The 19918-nt window shown below is 42.0% G+C and overlaps 1 protein-coding gene across 9 annotated transcripts in view; it reads left to right on the top strand.

Annotated features, from left to right (window-relative positions):
- The window catches only part of LIMS1 (LIM zinc finger domain containing 1), a 151321-nt gene that overhangs the window by 65180 nt on the left and 66223 nt on the right, over positions 1 to 19918 (top strand). For 2 of the 9 annotated variants that reach the window (XM_030921149.1, XM_030921147.1), the window contains exon 2: positions 481 to 598. The exons of 6 other annotated variants lie outside the window; for them this stretch is intronic. The gene's annotated coding sequence lies outside the window, so the exon portion shown is untranslated. Of the gene's footprint in view, positions 1 to 480; positions 629 to 19918 lie in introns of all 9 variants that reach the window. One more of the 9 variants, XM_030921148.1, reaches the window with a different exon arrangement.

A 19918-nucleotide genomic window follows, 5' to 3' on the forward strand; every position in this document is an offset into this window, starting at 1 on the left:
CTGTCTCTACCTGCATAGCTAAAAGAATTTCTTTGTGCATATTTCTTTTTTCTCCTTTTTGCTTATCTATAATACAAGCAGAAATGCCTTTTCCTCTTTTTTTTTTTGAGACAGCGTCTTGCATGTTACTTAGGCTGGAGTGCAGTGATGCAATCTCATCTCACTGCATCCTCTGCCTCCCGGGTTCAAGCGATTCCCCTGTCTCAGCCTCCTGAATAACTGGGATTACAGGTGCCCACTGCCACACCTGGCTAATTTTTTGTGTTTTTTAGTAGAGACAGAGTTTCACTATGTTGGCACGGCTGGTCTTGAACTCCTGACCTCGTGATCCACCTGCCTCGGCCTCCCAAAGTGCTGAGATTACAGGCGTGAGCCACCATGCCTAGCCAGAAATGCTGTTTTTTAAAAAGTCTTCTCCCACATGTTCTACAGATGAATTCTGAATGTTTTCTAATATATCCTTGTTTTTCATCATCCTAGGAATAGCTGGCAATTATGAGCACCCACCGTGGTTGGCTGTGCACTGGGTGGCTTATGAACTTTACCCCTTATCCCTACAACTGCAGCATGTGTTATTTCATAGATTAGGACCTGACATGTAAGTAGCTGGCTCAAAGCCTTCCATCTGGTAAGTTTGCCAGTATATCATCAGTTCGTAGTAAACTAAAACGAAAGTCTACTTTATCCAAACTTTTTAGTTTATAAATGAATTTTTGTCACCTAGTATGTCTTAGATTTGATTTGAGACTTTTTGTTGTTGTTGTTGCCACAGCTTTAATAAAATTAACATAAACTTGTGACTTTGTATAGGCTAGGAGGAAGGAGAGATTGAACAGTACTGTGTTTGGAAGGAAAGATTGAAGGTAGGGCAGCCAGATGGTTAGCTTTGCAGATACCAGGCCAGTGAGAAGAAAACAGCTAGTTCAGTATTTTGCTCAGGATTAAGCCCTCATGGTTGGATACTAGCCATCTTGCAGGGGGTGGGAGTGGGGAATCCTTTTGGGAGAACAGAGCGGGTGTGGGAGTGAGGCCTGCCCAGGCAGATGTGTGCCAGTCTGACACTGTTCATTTCTTCTGTTGTTTATGCCAGTTCAGGCATCATGGAAGCTGCGTCTGTTTCTCCTGTCTGTAAACATAGCCCTGGTCTTTGAAAAAGCTGTGGCTGTGTGGGTCTTTTAAGGTATTCCTTCAGGAATTGTGGTGTCCGCTATTTCGTTTAAGGAGTTAGCATCTTATAAAGAAAAATCTGTTTTCTCAAGGCTCTGTAGTAATGACATTTTAAGTTTGTCAAATATGGTATTTACTTCTTCCTATTAGAGTCTCTAAATTTCAGTCTGTGGGCCAAATCTACCTCCCGTTTCTGTTTAATTATTTTATTTGGGGGGGGGTAATATTTATCCCCTCAAGCATTTATTCTTTGTGTTACAAACAATCCAATTATTTTAGTTATTTTTAAATGTCCAATTTAATTATTATTGACTGTAGTCACCCTGTTGTGCTATCAAATACTAGGTCTTATTCATTCTTTCTAACTAATGTTTTTGTACCCATTAACCATTCCCTTCCCACTCCCCATCTCACCACTACCCTTCCCAGCCTCTGGTGACCATCCTTCTGCTGTCTGTGTCCATGAGTTAAATTGTTTTGATTTTTAGATCCCATGAATAAGTGAGAACAAGTGATGTTTATCTTTCTGTGCCTGGCTTATTTCACTTGACATAATGATCTCCAGTTCCATCCATGTTGTTGCAAATGGCTGGATCTCATTCTTTTTTATGACTGAGTAATACTACATTGTGTATAAGCACCACATTTTTTCTTTATCCATTCGTCTGTTGATGGACATTTAGGTTGCTTCCAAATCTTGGCTATTATGATCAGTGCTGCAATTAACATAGGAGTGCAGATATCTCTTTGATATACTGATTTCCTTTCTTTAGTGTATATACCCAGCAGTGGGAGTGCTGGATCCTATGGTAGCTCTATTTTTAATTTTTTGAAGAGCCTCCATATTGTTCTTCACAGTGATTGTACTCATTTACATTTCCACCAACAGTATACAGGGGTTCCCTTTTCTCCACATCCTCACCAGCATTTGTTATTGCCTATCTTTTGGATATAAGCCATTTTAACTGGGGTGAGATGAGATCTCATTGTAGTTTTGATTTGCATTTCTCTGATGATCAGTGACGTTGAGCACCTTTTCATAGGCCTGTTTGCCATTTGTATATTTTCTTTTGAGAAATGTCTTCATATATTTTGCCCATTTTCTGATCAGATTATTATATTCGATTTTTTTCCTATAGAGTTGTTTAAGCCCCTTATATATTCTGGTTATTAATCTCTTGTCAGATGGTTACTTTGCAGATATCTTCTCCCATTCTGTGGTTATCTTTTCACTTTGTTGATTGTTTTCCTTTGCTGTGCAGAAGCTGTATTTTTGTTGTTTTTGTTTTTGTTTTTGTTTTTGAGATGGAGACTCACTCACTCTGTCGCCAGGGCTGGAGTGCTGTGATGCAATCTCTGCTCACTGCAACCTCCGCCTTTGGGCTCAAGCGATTCTCCTGCCCCAGCCTACCGAGTAGCTGGGGCTACAGGCACGTGCTACCACACCTGGCTGATTTTTTGTATTTTTAGTAGAGACGGCGGGGTTTTGCCATGTTGGCCAGGCTGGTCTTGAACTCCTGACCTTAGGTGATTCGCCCACCTTGGCCTCCCAAAATGTTGGGATTACAGGCGTGAGCCACTGCACCTGGCCTTGCAGAAGCTTTTAAACTTAATGTGATCCCATTTGTGCATTTTTGCTTTGGTTACCTGTGCTTGTGGGGTATTACTCAATAAATTTTTGCCCAGACCAATGTCTTTGAGAGTTTCCCAAACATTTCCTTATACTAGTTTCATAGTTTAGGATCTTAAATTTAAGTCTTTAATTCATTTTGATTTGATTTTTGTTTATGGTGAGAGGTAGGGGTCTAGTTTCCTTCTTCTGCATTATGGATATCCAGTTTTCCCAGCACCATTTATTGAAGAGACTGTCTTTTCCTCAAAGTGTATGTTCTTGGCACCTTTGTGGAAAATGACTTCACTGTAGGTGTGTGGATTTTCTTTCCGGGTTCTCTGTTCTGTTCTGTTGGTCTGTATGTGTTTTTTGTTTGTTTGTTTGTTTGTTTGTTTGTTTGAGACGGAGTCTTGCTCTGTCGCCCGGGCTGGAGTGCAGTGGCCGGATCTCAGCTCACTGCAAGCTCCGCCTCCCGGGTTCACGCCATTCTCCTGCCTCAGCCTCCCGAGTAGCTGGGACTACAGGCGCCCGCCACCTCGCCCGGCTAGTTTTTTGTATTTTTTAGTAGAGACGGGGTTTCACCGTGTTAGCCAGGATGGTCTCGATCTCCTGACCTTGTGATCCGCCCATCTCGGCCTCCCCAAGTGCTGGGATTACAGGCTTGAGCCACCGCGCCCAGCTGTATGTATGTTTTTATGCCAATACCATGCTGTTTTAGTTACTATATATATATACGTAACATTACACTCACCAAACTATGGAGGATTCACCACCAGACCAGGAAGCAACAGCCTAGTAGGCTCCAGAGTCAGCCACTTGTCTGTGCACAGTGAGGGAGGGTCTCATGAAGTTTCAGTGCAGTCTGGGACTCTTAGCTCTTTTTGTAACAAGTTGTTTGGCATGAGACCCACTCACGAGGGCCCTTCGTGACTGGGCTCAAGGAACACAGAAAGGTCACAACTTGTTTTTGCGATTGTCTATTGTTTTTCAATAACTAACGTATAGGAATAGATTGAAATAGAGATTTCTTCGAAACAGCACTGTATGAATGCTGTTCATAGGGCTCACAAAGGGCTCACACAGCCTGTTCCAGGACTTGGTGACCCTTGTTTGTGTCCATGTTCAGTTGAGTTCAAATATAATATTTAACTTTTCCTCCACACATGCCTGGCTAATTTTTGTATTTTTGGTAGAGACAGGGTTTCACCATGTTGGCCAGGCTGGTCTCAAACTCCTGAACTCAGGTGATCCACCCACCTTGGCCTCCCAGAGTGCTGGGATTACAGGTGTGAGCCACCGCGCCCAGCCTAGAATTGTTTATTCTATTTCTGTGAAGAATGTCATTGGTATTTTGATGAGGATTTTATTGAATCTATAAATTGAGTAGTATGGACATATTAACAATATTGATTCTTTCAACCCATGGAATGTCTATTTTTTGGTGTTCTCTTCAATTTTGTTCATCAGTGTTTTATAGTTTTCATTGTAAGAGATGTTTCACTTCTTTGGTTAAATTAATTCCTGGGTATTTTATTTTATTTGTATCTATTGTAAATGAGAGTACTTTTTAAATTTCTTTTTCGGGTCATTCACTGTTGGCATATAGAAATGGTACTGACTTTTGTATGTTGATTTTGTATACTCCAACTTTACTGACTTTATCAACTCAAATAGTTTTTTAGTGAAGTCTTTAGGTTTTTCCAAATACAAAATCATATCTGCAAACAAGGATAGTTTGAAGACTTCCTTTCCAATTTGGATGCCCTTTATTTCTCTTCTCTGATTGCCCTAGCCAGCACTTCCAGTACTGTGTTGATAACAGCGGTGAAAGTGGGCATCCTTGTCATGTTCCAGATTTTAGAGCAAAGGCTTTCAGTTTTTCCCCACAGTATGATACTAGCTGTGGGTCTGTCATATGTGGCTTTTATTATGTTGAAGAATGCTTCTATACCCAGTTTTTTGAGGGTTTTTTAAAATCAGGAAGTGATGTCAAATTTTATCAAATGTTTTTTCAGCATCGGTTGAAATGATCATCAGGTTTTTATCCTTCATTCTGTTAATATGATGTATCACATTGATTGATTTATCACACTGATTGATTTGCATGTGTCGAACCATCCTTGCATAAATCCCACTTGACTACAATGAATGATTGTATTGTTGAATTCTGTTTCGTAATATTTTGTTGAAGATTTTTGCATCAAAATTCATCAGAGATATTGACCTGTGGTTTTCTTTTAGTATTATTATTATTTTTTTATTGAGACAGGGTCTTGCTGTGTCGCCCAGGCTGGAATGAGTAGTTTAATCATGGTTCAATGAAACCTCAACCTACTGAGTTCAAGCTATCCTCCCATCTCATCCACCTGAGCAGCTGGGAGTATAGGCATGTGCCACCATGCCCGGCGAATTTTTTGTATTTTTTGTAGAGACGTATTTGTATTTTTAGGGTTTCGCCATGGTACCCTGGCTGGTCTGGAACACCTGGGTTCAAATGATCTGTCTGTCTTGATGTCCCAAAATGCTGAGATTTACAGGCACGAGCCACTCGCCCGGCCAGGTTTTCTTTTTTTCGACATGTCTTTTTCTGGTTTTGTTGTCAGGGTAACACTGGCCTTGTAGAATGAGTTTGGAAGTATTCCCCTCTCCTCTATTTTTCAGATAGTTTGAGTAGGATTAGTATTAGTTCTTTAAATGTCTGGTATAATTCAGCAGTGAAGCCGTCAGGTCCTGGCCTTTTATTTACTGGGAGACTTTTTATTACGACTTTTATCTCGTTACTTGTTATTGGTCTATTCAGGTTTTGGATTTCTTCATGGTTCAATCTTGGTAGGTTGTATGTATCTAGAAATTTTTCCATTCCTTCTAGATTTTCCGATTTATTGGCATATAGTTGCTCATAGTAGCCACTAATGATCCTTTGAATTTCTGCAGTATCAGTTGTAATGTCTCCTCGCCCCCCCCCCCCCCCCCCCCCGCACTTGAGACAGTCTTGCTGTGTCACCCAGGCTGGAGTGATGTTGGCTTACTACAACCTCCACCTCCTGGGTTCAAGTGATTCTCCTGCCTCAGCCTCCTGACTAGCTGGGATTACAAGCATGTGCCGCCATGCCTGGCTAAGTTTTTTTGTTTTGTTTTGTTTTGTTTTTGTAGAGATGGAGTTTTACCTCTTGGTCAGGCTGGTCTTGAGCTCCTTTCCTCCAATGATCCACCTACCTTGGCCTCCCAAAGTACTGTGAGCCACCATGCCTGGCCTCATTTTAATCTCTGATTTTATTTGGGTCCTCTCTTTTTCTCAGTCTGGCTAAAGGTTTATCAATTTTGTTTAACTTTTCAAAAAAACTATTTTACTAATTTTTTTGTTTCCTTCATTTCAGTTTCATTTATTTCTATTCTGAACTTGACTATTTCTTTTCTTCTATTATTAATTTTGGGTTTGGTTTGCTCTTGCCTGTCTAGTTCTTTAAGATGCATTGTTAGGTTATTTATTTGAAGGGTTTTTTGTTGTTGATGTAGACATTTAGAGCTCTAAACCTCCCTGTTATTACTGCTTTTCCTATATCTCATAGGTTTTGGTATGTTATGTTTCTATTATCATTTGTTTGAAGAACTTTTTCATTTTCCTTAATTTCTTCACTGTCCCACTGGTCATTCAGTAACATATTGTTTAATTTCCATGTATTTATATAGTTTCCAAAATTCCTCTTGTTATTTATTTCTAGTTTTTTTCTGGCCTCCAGTTGTTTTTTTGTTGTTGTTGTTGTTGTTGTTGTTGTTGTTGTTTTTGCAGCCTGTGAGCTAAGAATATTTTGACCTTTTTTAATGATTGAGAAAAAATAAAAGGATGATATGGAAATTATATGAAATTCAGTTTCAGTGCTCATAAATAAAGTCTTCTTGGGACCACAACCACATTTACATATTTACTATTGTTTGTGGCTGTTTTTGAACCACGAGGGCAGGGTTGGCTAGTCACCACAAAGACTCTGTAGCCTGCAAGGCCTAAAATATTTACTATCTGGCCTTTTACAGAAGTTTCATGATTCCTGCCATAGAAGAGTTGTAGCAATTTTTGAAAACATTAACATTTTCAAATTTTAGACGGTTACTGCCTTCAGATCTTTTATCCTTAGCCTCTCAAATTAAATTTTGTTCTAATAGAAATGACTGGATATTAACGTATTTTAATTACCTTAAAACAAGTCTTGCTCCTCATCCCCCTTTCTCAAGATGGGCTTCTTGTAACTAGCATTAGCTAGCTTCATTTCTTTCTGTCCTGGAAGACCACTAGAGAGTTGTCTAAGACCGCCCCCACTGCCCCTGCTCCTCTGAGTTGGATGAAGGAGGAGCAGGGGACCAGCAGGAGTAAAGTCTGTTGGACAGAGTGTGAGGCAGCATCTCAACTGTACAGAGCACTTGGTAGTCTGAAATTTGATCTCTGCCAGGTAGGAGCAGTTTACCTGCAGGAAGGATTGATGGGTCACGGATTAATGCCACATCGTTCCTTTTTCATTGGAATCCAGTTGCCTGGTGATTCCCCACCTTGTGAGTCTTAACAGGATACTGAAGCTTGCTCCCTCTTGAGAATCCGGAAGGGCCAGATGCCTGCCTTCCTAGCCTCCCCTGCAGCTGCAGCTGAGGCACAGGAATGTCCCTTGGGCTCTGGCCATCAGGTACACCTGTATTGGACTGTGACCTACTAGAGATGCAAAGAAATAGGGATTGCCTGGAATCATTTCTGGAGAGCTCGGTTGTAACAGCACTCACGACACCCATTGTTTGGGGGCAGCAGTAGAACCCGGTGTGAGCAGCACAGTCCATTACCCAGCGTTGGTCCATGTGGTACACTCGGTCCAGAGGTGTAGGGCTGGGGGCAGACTTCCCCCGCTGGGCAGGGTGTTGTTACAAGCTGGGTTCTTTGTTAATCCTGCAGAGTCTGTGAGCATTGCAATATCATTATTAAATATCTCTTCTGCTTAAAATTAACCCAAGGTGGTTTCTGTTGCTTGCATCTTAGAAACCTACATGTGTCAAGCTAAATAAAGAGCTCACTCAATCTAATTTTTTATAAAATTTTGAAAAAAATTCCGTTTTGAAACTTACTGAAATGTATATCTTTCAGCATCTTATGTTGTCCCCATTTTCCTCTTTATTCATTCCAAAAATGTCTGCCGAGTACCTACTACCTGCCCAGCACATGGCTTCACATAAGCAGAAACACAAGCAGAAGAATGTGTCAGTGTTTGGATTTAGTGATGCCCCACTTAGAGAATGCCATACAGTGTAGTCTTGATCCTTATAACCAGGTCGTTGTATCTGTGTATTGTGGGCCACACTTGACAACAGTGAGGGGCCCAAGAGCAACTTGGAAAGAAAAGAAGTCAGATTGTCCTCTGAGGGTGAAACTTCAGACTTGACCCAGGAGTAGAGCTCTGTAGTCTCCTAAAGGGGATGGAGTGGCTCTGGATGTATATGTAAAGAAAGGACATGACCATCTGAAAGGCCCGGTGAGCATGGAAGCAGCAGGTGTATGGGCAGTCACACAGGTGAAGCTGGCAACCAGGCCTGGGGGCCAGGCAGCATGGCCCTCGGGCCCAAGTACCAGGTTCCTGTTGCCAGCTCTGCCCCCAATTTGGGGGAGGTGAATCTGGCTGTCGTAGTCACTGAATATTCAGACTGTGTAGCTATTTTTATGAATTCAAGCACACCAGACAACCTTCTGATTATAACTTAGATTTTCATTTGACCTGTGCCTAGGAGAGAACACATTACTTATGAAAGCTAGATATTTTACTTTGCAGGTTGGAGTTCTGGTTTTACACATCAGTTCTAAAAGTTAGTGAATGAGGATGCTTAAGTGGCACATCTGCCCTAGGTATGCTGACAACATTGATTACTCAGCTTCAGAAGCTGAAGGTCAGACTTTACATTCTTAAAAATTCACCAAGGTGGGGTTCTTTATAGGAAGCCAGCTGGATTCACCAGCAAACTCTGTCACTGAACTGAGGACTTTTTTTTTTGGGAGGGGGGCAGATTTCAGTATATGTGTATGTGTGTGTATGTTAGTAAGAAAAATCACAATTTGTAAGGTACTTTTAAAATTTTATTAGCACTTTCAAGTTTCTGTGAAACTTCTGAACTTAATTCAGCCATTCAAGAAGCATTTCTTGGGTACCTACTGTTGCCAGGCTTGAAGAGCTCACATTTCAGTGAGGAAGACCAACCAACTTATGAACAACACACAGTATGGCAAGTGCAACAGAATGGATTTGTCTAAAGTTCAGTAGGATCCCAGAGGAGAGAACAGCTTCCACTGCCTCCCTGGGAGAGCTCTGGAAGGCTCCACCAAATGGCAATATTGTGGGAGTCCTATGTGAGGAGAGAGGCTGGAGGTTCATCCACGTAGAGAAATGGTAGATCCTGGAAACACAAAAGAGTGTGCTGAGTCTAGGGAAGTGGTTGGGAAATTAAAATATAGCACAATTAGTTGTTAGAAGGGAAAAGGTGATTGGAATGAGGCCACCCAGGTGAGTATGCAGTAAAGGATATGTCTCATCTACCGTGCTGCTGTGGTCCGAATGTGTCTCCCCTAAATTCATATGTTGAACTTCTAACCCCAAAGTGAGGGTATTAGGAGGTGCAGCCTTTGGAGAGATGATTAGGTCATGAGAACAGAGCTTTCGTGAATGAGATTACGAAATAAATATAAAATAGACCTTATAAAATAGACCCAAAGGAGCCTGCTTGCCCCTTCCTGCCTGTGAGGAAACAGTGAGAGGGTGCCATCTGTGAGCACAGAGAGCTTAGCTTGGACAGCCAGATGATGAGGGACGCACTGAATCAAGATACATGACATGGTGGGTGCTGTTGCACAATATTGAGCTATTCCCCCTTCAGATGAAACACAAATAGAACATAATTGAGCACACCAGTTGTCTGGTGTCTTCATCACATAATAGTACATATGTGTACATATAGAAGTGATTTTTACATAAGAGTATATTTTTGTGCATCTAATAGGATTCACTATGGTGTAGTTTTTAGGTATTTCTCTCTAATAACCTGGATATAACCAGAAAAGAGTTATTGATCTCTCTAATAAATCTGCCTATTAAAAGTACTAAGTTTTACAAGTGAAATTATTAATACCATGGGCGGAGTTCCTTTTTACTGTATTATTTTTGCTTATTTACTTCTGGGTCTTAAAGTCGGTTCACAGGTCCTCATTTACCTGTTAATTGTGACTGAAACCCAGTCTTTCCCATCTGTTTTTGCTAGTCTTAGAGTTTATATCCCGTAACTTTTCTCATCTTCCTTTGAGTGGGCTCCTAGCATAATGTTTTATGTCTTCTGTTTTATTAAGCATTATTTGGAAATGGATATGATTTTAGTATTGATTATGTATCAGGTAGGGGCTCCTTGGCCTTTCACTGTGGGTAACATTCATATGATATTGGTCTCAGAGTTAATGCCCCTTTCTTTCATCCTCTGAAAATTGTGTGCCTGTAACGTCTTTAGGAGCCACATGGTGGCAGGCACAGTGCTTTGAAACTTTGTGGACTTACTTACTCAGAGTGTTTGCTGTGCATCTTCATCTTTCCTTCCTTTAAAAACAATGAAGATGGCCGGGCGCGGTGGCTCAAGCCTGTAATCCCAGCACTTTGGGAGGCCGAGACGGGCGGATCACGAGGTCAGGAGATCGAGACCATCCTGGCTAACATGGTGAAACCCCGTCTCTACTAAAAATACAAAAAAAAAAAAAACTAGCTGGGCGAGGTGGCGGGCGCCTATAGTCCCAGCTACTAGGGAGGCTGAGGCAGGAGAATGGCTTAAACCCAGGAGGCAGAGCTTGCAGTGAGCTGAGATCCGGCCACTGCACTCCAGTCCGGGCGACAGAGCCAGACTCCGCCTCAAAAAAAAAAAAAAAAAAAAAAAAGTAAAAAACAATGAAGATATTGAAATTAATAAAAAGGAACCTCCAAATATCTACCACCCACCTCAAGAAATAAAGCCTTACAAACAGAGTTGAGGTCTCTTGGTTCAGTTTCCTCTTCCAGTCAATCACATTCCCTCCTCCTGTTTTCGTCCACGAGGAAACCCTTTCCTTAACAGAGTTTGGCTTTTGGCTCACTTTTGTGCATATCTTTATATTTTCATTACACATTTATATATTCTTAACAATGCATGGGATTCCTTCTTTCGTTTTAGATTTTACTTGGTGTTTACTGTTTGTGTTACTGTGCAGGTTGCCTTTTTCACTCACTTTTTAAAAACATGTAGATTTGTGCTTCAGTGAATTTTACAGCTATACAGCATTTCGTTGAAGACATCACAATTTTAGAAAGTTGTTTTTTTGATCTTGAGAGAAGTAGGGTAGTAGAGTGATCATAGATGGGGCCCCTGATGCCCATTCCAGTCCCCATTCTCTCACTCACCAGTTGAGGGCCCAGTTTCTACTTCCTGCGAAGTAGGGATACCGCTCATTTCACAGGGTGTTAGGGGGATCAAATGAAATAGTATGTGAAGCATTAGCACCATGATCATTACTGCCATTAGAACAAGATGACAGTAGTGCAGACTCCGGGCAGGGCTAATTTTGTGCTATGTTTTAATTTCCAGTCGAACAGAGGGCACTCTGAAAGAAGTGGGGACAATAGCTTGGAGACAGCTGAGGTGGCGTCTTTCTGAAGACTTCTGTTTTCTCTGACGTAGGTGGTAATAGAAAAAGGGTGGGATCAGTGATTCGAGGGTACTGAGGGTTTCAAGTGTTCTTATTTGGGGCATGATCTGGCTAAATACATGCAAAATAATTTCCTGTGTTGGTGTGTGTGCTAATCTTGTTTGATTTTTTTCTTAGCAACCTGTTTACCTGGCAAAGTATAAAGGCTTCTCCTCTAGAGTCTTCTGTCCCCTCTGCCATGGCGGGTGTTGCTACCTGGAGCCGCTTCCACAGCTGGTTGTCTCCAGGATTGCACCCCTCCCCACCTGGAATTCTAACCTTGTGCGGCTATCACCTGTCACATAAACCCATTAGCCTGGCTCTGACTTTTTCAAAAGCTGACTCTAAACTGCCTGGTTCCCCGCAGTCATTGCTCCTACTGCTTCCAGAGTGAGGCACCCACTGTTCCCTGGCTCAGTTCTCCACCTTCCCATGCCTTTGTACTCTCCTCTCCACCTAGAATATTCTCTCCTCCCCTTTCCTGGTGCCATTCTTTCACAATGTAACATATCCCTTAATGTATTTCATATGATCTTGGGCAACCTATTTAACATCCTCAGATATGACACTTCAGATCCCTCATTAGAGGAAGCACCCAGAAAAGCCAGGAATCCTGACCTGATGCCCTCTGCCATGCCGTCGGGGTATCACACTGCGCACGTGATACAGCAGTGTATGGTGTTCTGGCTTTAAGGAAGTTATGCTTGTTTTCATCCCCACGGTTGAACTTTTTTTTTTAACTTAAAAATATTTTATTGTCCGGGCACGGTGGCTCATGCCTGTAATCTCAGCACTTTGGGAGGCCGAGGCGGGAAGATCACAAGGTCAGGAGATCAAGACTATCCTGGCTAACATGGCGAAACCCCGTCTCTACTAAAAATACAAAAAAATTGCCGGGCATAGTGGCAGGCACCTGTAGTCCCAGCTACTTGGGAGGCTGAGGCAGGAGAATAGCATGAACCCAGGAGGTGGAGCTTGCAGTGAGCTGAGATCGCACCACTGCACTCCAGACTGGGCAACAGAGTGAGACTCCGTTTCAAAAATATATATATGTGTGTATATATGTGTGTGTATATGTGTGTGTGTGTGTGTGTGTATTATTATAAAAATGTTATTTTTTATTTTCTAAAAATAGAGATGGGGTCTCATTATGTTGGTCAAGGTGGTTTCAGACTCCTGGCCTCAAGCAATCCTTCTGCCTTGGCCTTCCAGAGTGCTGGAATTACAGCCGTGAGCCACCGCACTTAGCCTGAAAATTTTCATTCTAATAAAAAAATAGAAGAAACAATCCTCTTATACTAATCACCCACACTTAATACTATCTTGCCATATTTGCTTCAGATATTCATTTTTCTTTTCTTTTCTTTCTTAATTATTTAAAAGCAAATCCCAGACATCAGGACATTTCATCCCAAAATAACTCAGAGCTGGCTGCCTGAGGAGATGGAGCTGGTCTCTGAGAAGATGGACATGCTATTACCATATCTAACAAATGAGTGATAATTCTTTATCGCCATCCAGTACCCCACCCATAATCAAATGTCCTCACTTGTCCCAAGAGTAGCCCTTTTACATTTGTTTTATTTAAACCAAGATCTAAACAAAGGCCATAGTTTAATAATACGTTTAATTGATATGTCTGTTAAGTGTCTCTTAATCTTCAGGAAAACCCCTTCTCTGTTTTTCCTCCAGTCACTGACAGAGATACCAGCTCTGTTGTCATGTAGAATTAAAGTTTTGAATGTCTAAAATAAACTTTATTTTGGAATAATTTTAGATTTATAGAAAAGTTGCAGAGGTCAGGAGCTCAAGAGAATCCTCACGTAGTCCTCACCTAGCTTCGCCTCTTGTCAGCACCTTCCATTACCTTCATCATGTCTTTTTTCTGTGCCATCATCCAATCCAGGATACCACATTGTGTTTAGCCATGGTTGAATATTTAAATGATTTCTGGTTATAAGTTCTTGTCTTCTGCTGAGAAAAATAACCATTTTCTGACTAGAAGGCAGTACACCATTATGGTTTAAAACCCAGGCTGAGGCCAGGTTTCAGTTTTTCACTCAATTATGTAATAACTGTATAATAAGTTATGCTTTCCATGTCTGTCTCATCACCTTTGAAATGGGAATAATAATAGTACCATTTCATTGGATTATTGTAAAAAAATAAATTTGGTAAGTGTATGTAAAGTGCTTATCACAGTTCTGGGCACATAAGAAGCACTCAATACACCTGGCTCTTGACCAAGGTGCTAGTTCCTAAATCATACCGAACCCCGAGGAAGGAACTGGGTCTTCCCCGAGGCTCACTATTATTTAAAAAATAATGTATCGATGTTTTTTTTCACTTACCTTAGAAATAGTGCATTTGCTTTGGTTCTGTATAGTGGTCTCACTACGTTTTGAGGTATTTCACTTCTATTTTGGGAATTTTTATTCAGTAGAACATAGTTCCCTAGTATGTTTTGATCAATCAGAAATATTGTCTCTAGGCTGGGTGCAGTAGCTCACACCTGTAATCCCAGCTCTGTGGGAGGCCGGGGAGTGGGGATCGCTTGAGCTCAGGAATTCGAGACCAGCCTGGGCAACATGGCGAAACCCTGTCTCTACAAAAATACAGAAATTAGCTGGGCATGGTGGCATGAGCCTATAGTCTCAGCTACTCAGGAGGCTGAGGTGGGAGGATTGCTTGAGCTGTGGAGGCAGAGGTCGCTGTGAACTGTGATCTAATATATATATAAATATACGTAAATATATTTATATATAAATATACATGTACATAAATATATGTATAAATATATAAATATGTGTACGTATATTTATATATAATATAATTGTATTTACATGTTGTACACACACACACACACACACCCTAAGAGTGAGTTTTTTCTCTTGGCAGGAGTTCTTGAGATCAGGATTGGAGGATTAAAAGGATTACAACTGCAGGCCTTTCTTTTATTAGTCTCACAGAGTGACTGGTTTGATTTGTGTTTTCGAATTAGAATCACCTTCTTTACCAGACTTCCTTTGCATGAAGCAGTAGGAGCAAGTGGCTGCTTGACTGGCTTGAGCTCTAAAGTGTGTTTGTGGTATGAAGTGTTCTCGGAGGAACCGAAATCGGTGTGGTCACACATCATCAGTGCCTCTTCATACACCCACGCCCTCCTGAAGTTTGCTGTTTGTGTTGCTTCTAGTGCCTGTTGCTGTTCAGCAGTACCCTTGGTTTCAGCATACTTACTATGATGAAGAAAACCTGTTAGAATCTGCCTTTTTTTTTTTTTTTTTTTTCTCAGAACTTTTGAAAACATTGAATAATTCCATGTACTGTAAAAGGAAATAAAGTAGTTTGGGTAATTTGGACCCAAAGACTCCTAAGGAATCTAGGAATTCAGTTACGTAGAAGGTTGCTTTCTTTCACTAGCTTTTGCCTCCAAACCTGCAGGAGAAGACCAGCTGAGAAGGAACACACATATGAGTGGGGACTGCACCTGAGCACCCCACAAGGCTCCTTTCAGAACCCTCAAACCGACCATTCGCAATATTCACGTGGACTAGGTCTGGGTCATTTGGAGGGAGGGAAGGTGTGGGCTGGCGGAGGTGTCTGGGTGGTTTCTAGTCTGTGTTTACAGTCTGGGGCTTGCGCTGCAGCTCCTGCGCCTGTCATGCACCCCCTTTCCCAGAAGCTTCCGTGATGAGGTTGTCTTGTTGAGAGGCAATGCTAGTTCAGACTTGACCTTGTGATGGTCTGTGGGGGAGAATGTTTTAGGCCCTGGGACACTGCAGTTTAATGACTGAAACAGGAATGTTTGAGTCAAATCGACTTGGGTTGGATCCACACTCTCTTTCTTATTGGTTATATTGTTTGGTCAAGTCATTTAACTGCTTTAAGACTCAGTTTTCCCATCTGTAAATGGGAGTAATAGTGATACATACCTCATAGAGTTGAGATGGAGGTTAACAACACATAGTGTGCTGGGTAGGCACTCTAACCTCAGTTGTTAGTCATAATTATGTTACATAAATAGTTGAGAGACTGAGCTTTACAATAGTGAGAAGCAAACTTTTTTAAAATTATTATTCTTTAAGTTCTAGGGTGCATGTGCAGGTTTGTTACATATGTATACATGTGCCCTGTTGGTGTGCTGCACCCATTAACTCATCATTTACATTAGGTATATCTCCTAATGCTATCCCTCCCCCCTCCCCCCCCCCCCCACAACAGGCCCCAGTGTGTGATGTTCCCCTTCCTGTGTCCAAGGGTTCTGATTGTTCAGTTCCCACCTATGAGTACGAACATGCAGTGTTTGGTTTTTTGTCCTTGCGATAGTTGAAAAGCAAACATTTTTGTGTCCTAGCTTTTTTCTTTTGTAAACTCATAAAAGTCTTTATTATTAGAGTCAAAGTAGGTTTAAAACGCTTACCTTTCTGTGGACAAGGTTAAGGCAACATGAAATACGTCTGGCTCATGCTGTACTTCACCAAGTCTGTTTGTTGCTATGTCCACAAAAGAATGCGGGGAGAAACGTTAGCAATGTCGGTGCTCCCGCCTCCTCCCTGGCCCTCTGTGTCCAGTCTGCCCTTCCTACACATCTCTGTGTCCACTCTCCTTGCTTTTCTGTCTGTCACCACCCTGGCTAGCTCAAACTGCTGTCTGTTCCCTGGACTGCCATGTGGCTCTGCACAGCTCTGCTGGTCCTCACCCTGGGGCCTCTGCTGTCTCAGAGAGAGGGGTCCTCAGCAAACAGATGGGGTCTTGTCAGTACCCTGCTTAAGACATGGGCTGCCCTTGGCTCTGAGGGTGAAGAACACTAGGCCCTTCGAAACATGCCACCTCCCATGTCTCTTGTCTCATTTCACCTCCCAGCCTTCCCCTCAGCCACAGGGTCAGGCCGTCTTGCTTTTGAGCCTGGTTTCTTGGATCAGATCCAGTGTTTCTGTCTCAGGAAGCTTGCCCCAGCTGTCCTGCTCCCCTCCCTGCTTTCAGCATCCACTCTGCACCCTACCTTCTACCACTTGACATGTTTTAAATTACATATTCATTTGTGCGATTATATGGTTGATACCAGTGTCCCCTACTCGACTGCGAGGCCGCTGAGTCTCTGCTGCTAAGAGCAGACCCCAGCCTAGGTTAGACGCTCACTAAAGGTTTGTGAGGGCCACAGCTGGGTTGGGGGCACACCAGGCACCCTTCTGTGTTGCCTCTTATACTTGGCTGACGACAGACCCTCCGCATGTGACTTTTGCTGTTTTCTTATCCACTTTAAACCTGTGTTCCCAGTTTGGAAGGCCCTTGCCTCTGCCAGTCTCATCCCCTTGACAGGTCCTCACCATGCTCAGACATCTCCTCCACGTGAACTGCCCTGCGCTTGCTCTCTCACCATCCAGACCCTGCCTAGGCTTCCAGCCCCTGCCAACCAGAGATGTCTTGGTAGACACTCTCCCAGATGCTGGGGAGGGTGTGGACACATACATGATACATACATATGTGGTCTTTTCATGTGGAATGGAATCTCATAGCTTGTATCCTATGGTCTCTTTTTTCACTCAATGGTAGATCATGGACACTCCTTTTTGTGCCAAATACATGTTTACATTATCATTTTCACTTGCCATCAATCACTCTGGCATAGTAACACTATATAGGAAATACAAGTTTTTGAAAAACTTTTGTCTTTACTGCTAGATATCCTTAAATTTCTACATTATATTTGTATCATTGAATTGAACTTTTATATCTGAGTTAGGAAAAAATAACAGTAAATAAAGGGATAATACAGATATCAGAAGTGTGTCCATACAACTTGTTATGTGTGTTGTTGCCTTTAAGATTAGGCTTCACATAAAATCTGGGAAGTATTTTGATAACCTGGTAAAAACAATTTTGAAATGAAAGCTAATGTGTTGACAGTATTGGCTATAGTCATGAACCTATACTTGGTGGGGCAGGAATTGTGGTTTATTTTTTAAGACACACCCCTTGAATTCCAGGGTAGGGAGAAGAACCGTTTTTGTTCTTTCTGGTCTTGAGAATATCGGAACTGTTAGCTTGCAAGTAACTGTTACATTTCTCCTCTCACACAGAAGTATTTCACCTATTGGATTTTTTTGTAATGACAGTTTGGTTTAGAAATATGCTAAACAGATATAGACACACTAGAATCTATAGCGTGTGGTCCTATGTATAGTGGTGGACAGGCAGAATGGATAGAAACAATATCGAAAAAGTGATTTCAATGAATTAATATGTATCTTGTTTTAAGTCAAATTATGGGAAAATCTGGATTGTGGAAAAGCTTTCGTTTGTGAAGAGTACTACTAGAATTCCTTTTAAAAATAAGTTCATTTAGAGAAAGAAAAATTATTCTACGTGCTGAAGTTTTAGCTTTATCTGTAGTTTTCCAGAAGCAAGTTTACTGCATTCAGTGCGATACCCTGTATTTTGCCCTCAGGGAAGAAAAGTGCAGTCCCGCTGCAAGCTTTTGTCTGTGTTCCTTCCCTGAAAGGTCAGCGCTCTGTTGAGGAGGATCCTGTGTTCTCTTTGGGCGAGGTCGGGTGTACGTTGGGTCTAGGGTGATCAGCATGCCTTTTTGTGGTCCTTTATCTACTCTAGAGCTCTTATCCTCAAGCAGCTTTGTGACCAAAGAAAAGGTGTTCATGGAGAAGGATCTGGGGAGCCCAGAGGCTGCTCAGGGTTCTCTTCCACACCCCAAAGCCCTGGCACACTGAGGCCTTTGGGAAATGTCTGTTGAATTGCTGAATGTGCAGAGCCTGCCCACGTGTGCCTACTTTATTCAGGAATGAGATTTCTGACTAAATGATGAAGGAGAAAAGTGTGCTCAGTCAGGGAGTCACGTTGCACAGATCCTGTCTGGAAAACCAAGTAATGTTAGCCTGCAGAGAAAACCATGGAGGTCACCTAATTCAGTCACTTCTGTTCCAAATGGAGCAATGGAGGACTGTGGTAGTTAAATGACTTCCTATGTACTTATAAGGTAGTCACAGCAAGGAAGTTTCCAAATGTGGAACTGTCAGCTAAATGTCTACTGGTCCCCTCTTGTATCCTTCCACTAACGTACCTTGTGCTCTCCCTTAGCCCCTTGAAAGTGTGGGATTGGATAGGTTACTTAGAATTTCATTCTAAATTATTTGGAAATATGCCCAGAATTATAACCGGAAAATTTGCCGTTTTGTATCAGTGGCTTTTGAGAACATTTGTTAATGGTCTGAATTGAAGACTGTTGACGACCCCATGTTGCTGGTTGTGGAAGAGGCTGCTGAATGAGAATGACACAGGCAAGTTTTCATGGCCTTTTTTTTTTTTTTGTATATAGGCGTCTTACTCTGTCACCCAGGCTGGAGCGCAGTGGTATGACCATAGCTCACTCCTGCCTCGACCTCCCAGGCTCAAGTGATCATGATCCCCCCATCTCAGCCTCCCTAATAGTTGGGACTACAGGCACTCGCCACCACGCCCAGCTAATTTTGTATTGTAAAGATGAGGTCTCACTATGTTGCCCAGGCTGGTCTGAAACTCCTGGGTTCAAGCTGTCTGTTCACCTTGGCCTCCTACATTGGTGGGATTCCAGGCGTGAGCCACCACACTGGCTTCACGTGAGCTTTAATGACAGCTCAGCCTATCCACTTAGACGTGTCAGAGGTTCAGGAAGCCTGATGAAGGAGAAAGTTCAGAGGGGCCTATAGACACTTGCAATATTATCTGCTTGTGAGTGGGACCATATTTTGGAGATTTTTTTTCCGCACAGCGAACAGTTTTTGTGGACAGTTGCTTCTGCCTTCTCATACTCTCTGCTCCAGTTAGCTTGACCTTGAGCCTACTCACAATGGTACATCATTGAACCCTTTTCTGCAGCAGATATATAGCACTGTTATTCCTTCAAATTTATAGCCTAGAGCACTCTTGAGAGGCCTCATTTAGGAAGACGGCTTGGCTGGCAAATAAGTGTTTGCCAGATGAATGTGTGTTGGACATAGTATGGATGGATATTCTTGCTTTATTAGATAAAATTTGATTTTCCCTGTAAATGATTATTTATGAGATAAAACATAAACTAAACATGATTCCTTTCCATCAAGTTCAAAGCTAGCTGCAAAACATAAAATTCTTCTTTTATGTTGCACAAGGAAATTAATGGCCTGGAAATGTACAGCTGCTCAACCAGTTTACAGGCCATTAGTACCTAGTGTACTGGCAGTGAGCCCCAGTTAGCCATGGAAACCAGCCTGCAGCTTTCTTAACTCTGTATACGAGAAATAATTGATGATTCAGTAACATTAATGACCATATTTAACAAACGGCTTGATGTTTAATTAGGTTTCTTTACCCTCTTATATCTGAAGGGGTTAATTGCAACAGGATGCTAAAAGCTGGACTGTGACAAGTTTAGGCAAAAATCCAGGCTA

This window comes from Rhinopithecus roxellana, chromosome 17 (genome assembly GCF_007565055.1).
Source record: "Rhinopithecus roxellana isolate Shanxi Qingling chromosome 17, ASM756505v1, whole genome shotgun sequence".
NCBI classification, from domain to species: Eukaryota; Metazoa; Chordata; class Mammalia; order Primates; family Cercopithecidae; genus Rhinopithecus; species Rhinopithecus roxellana.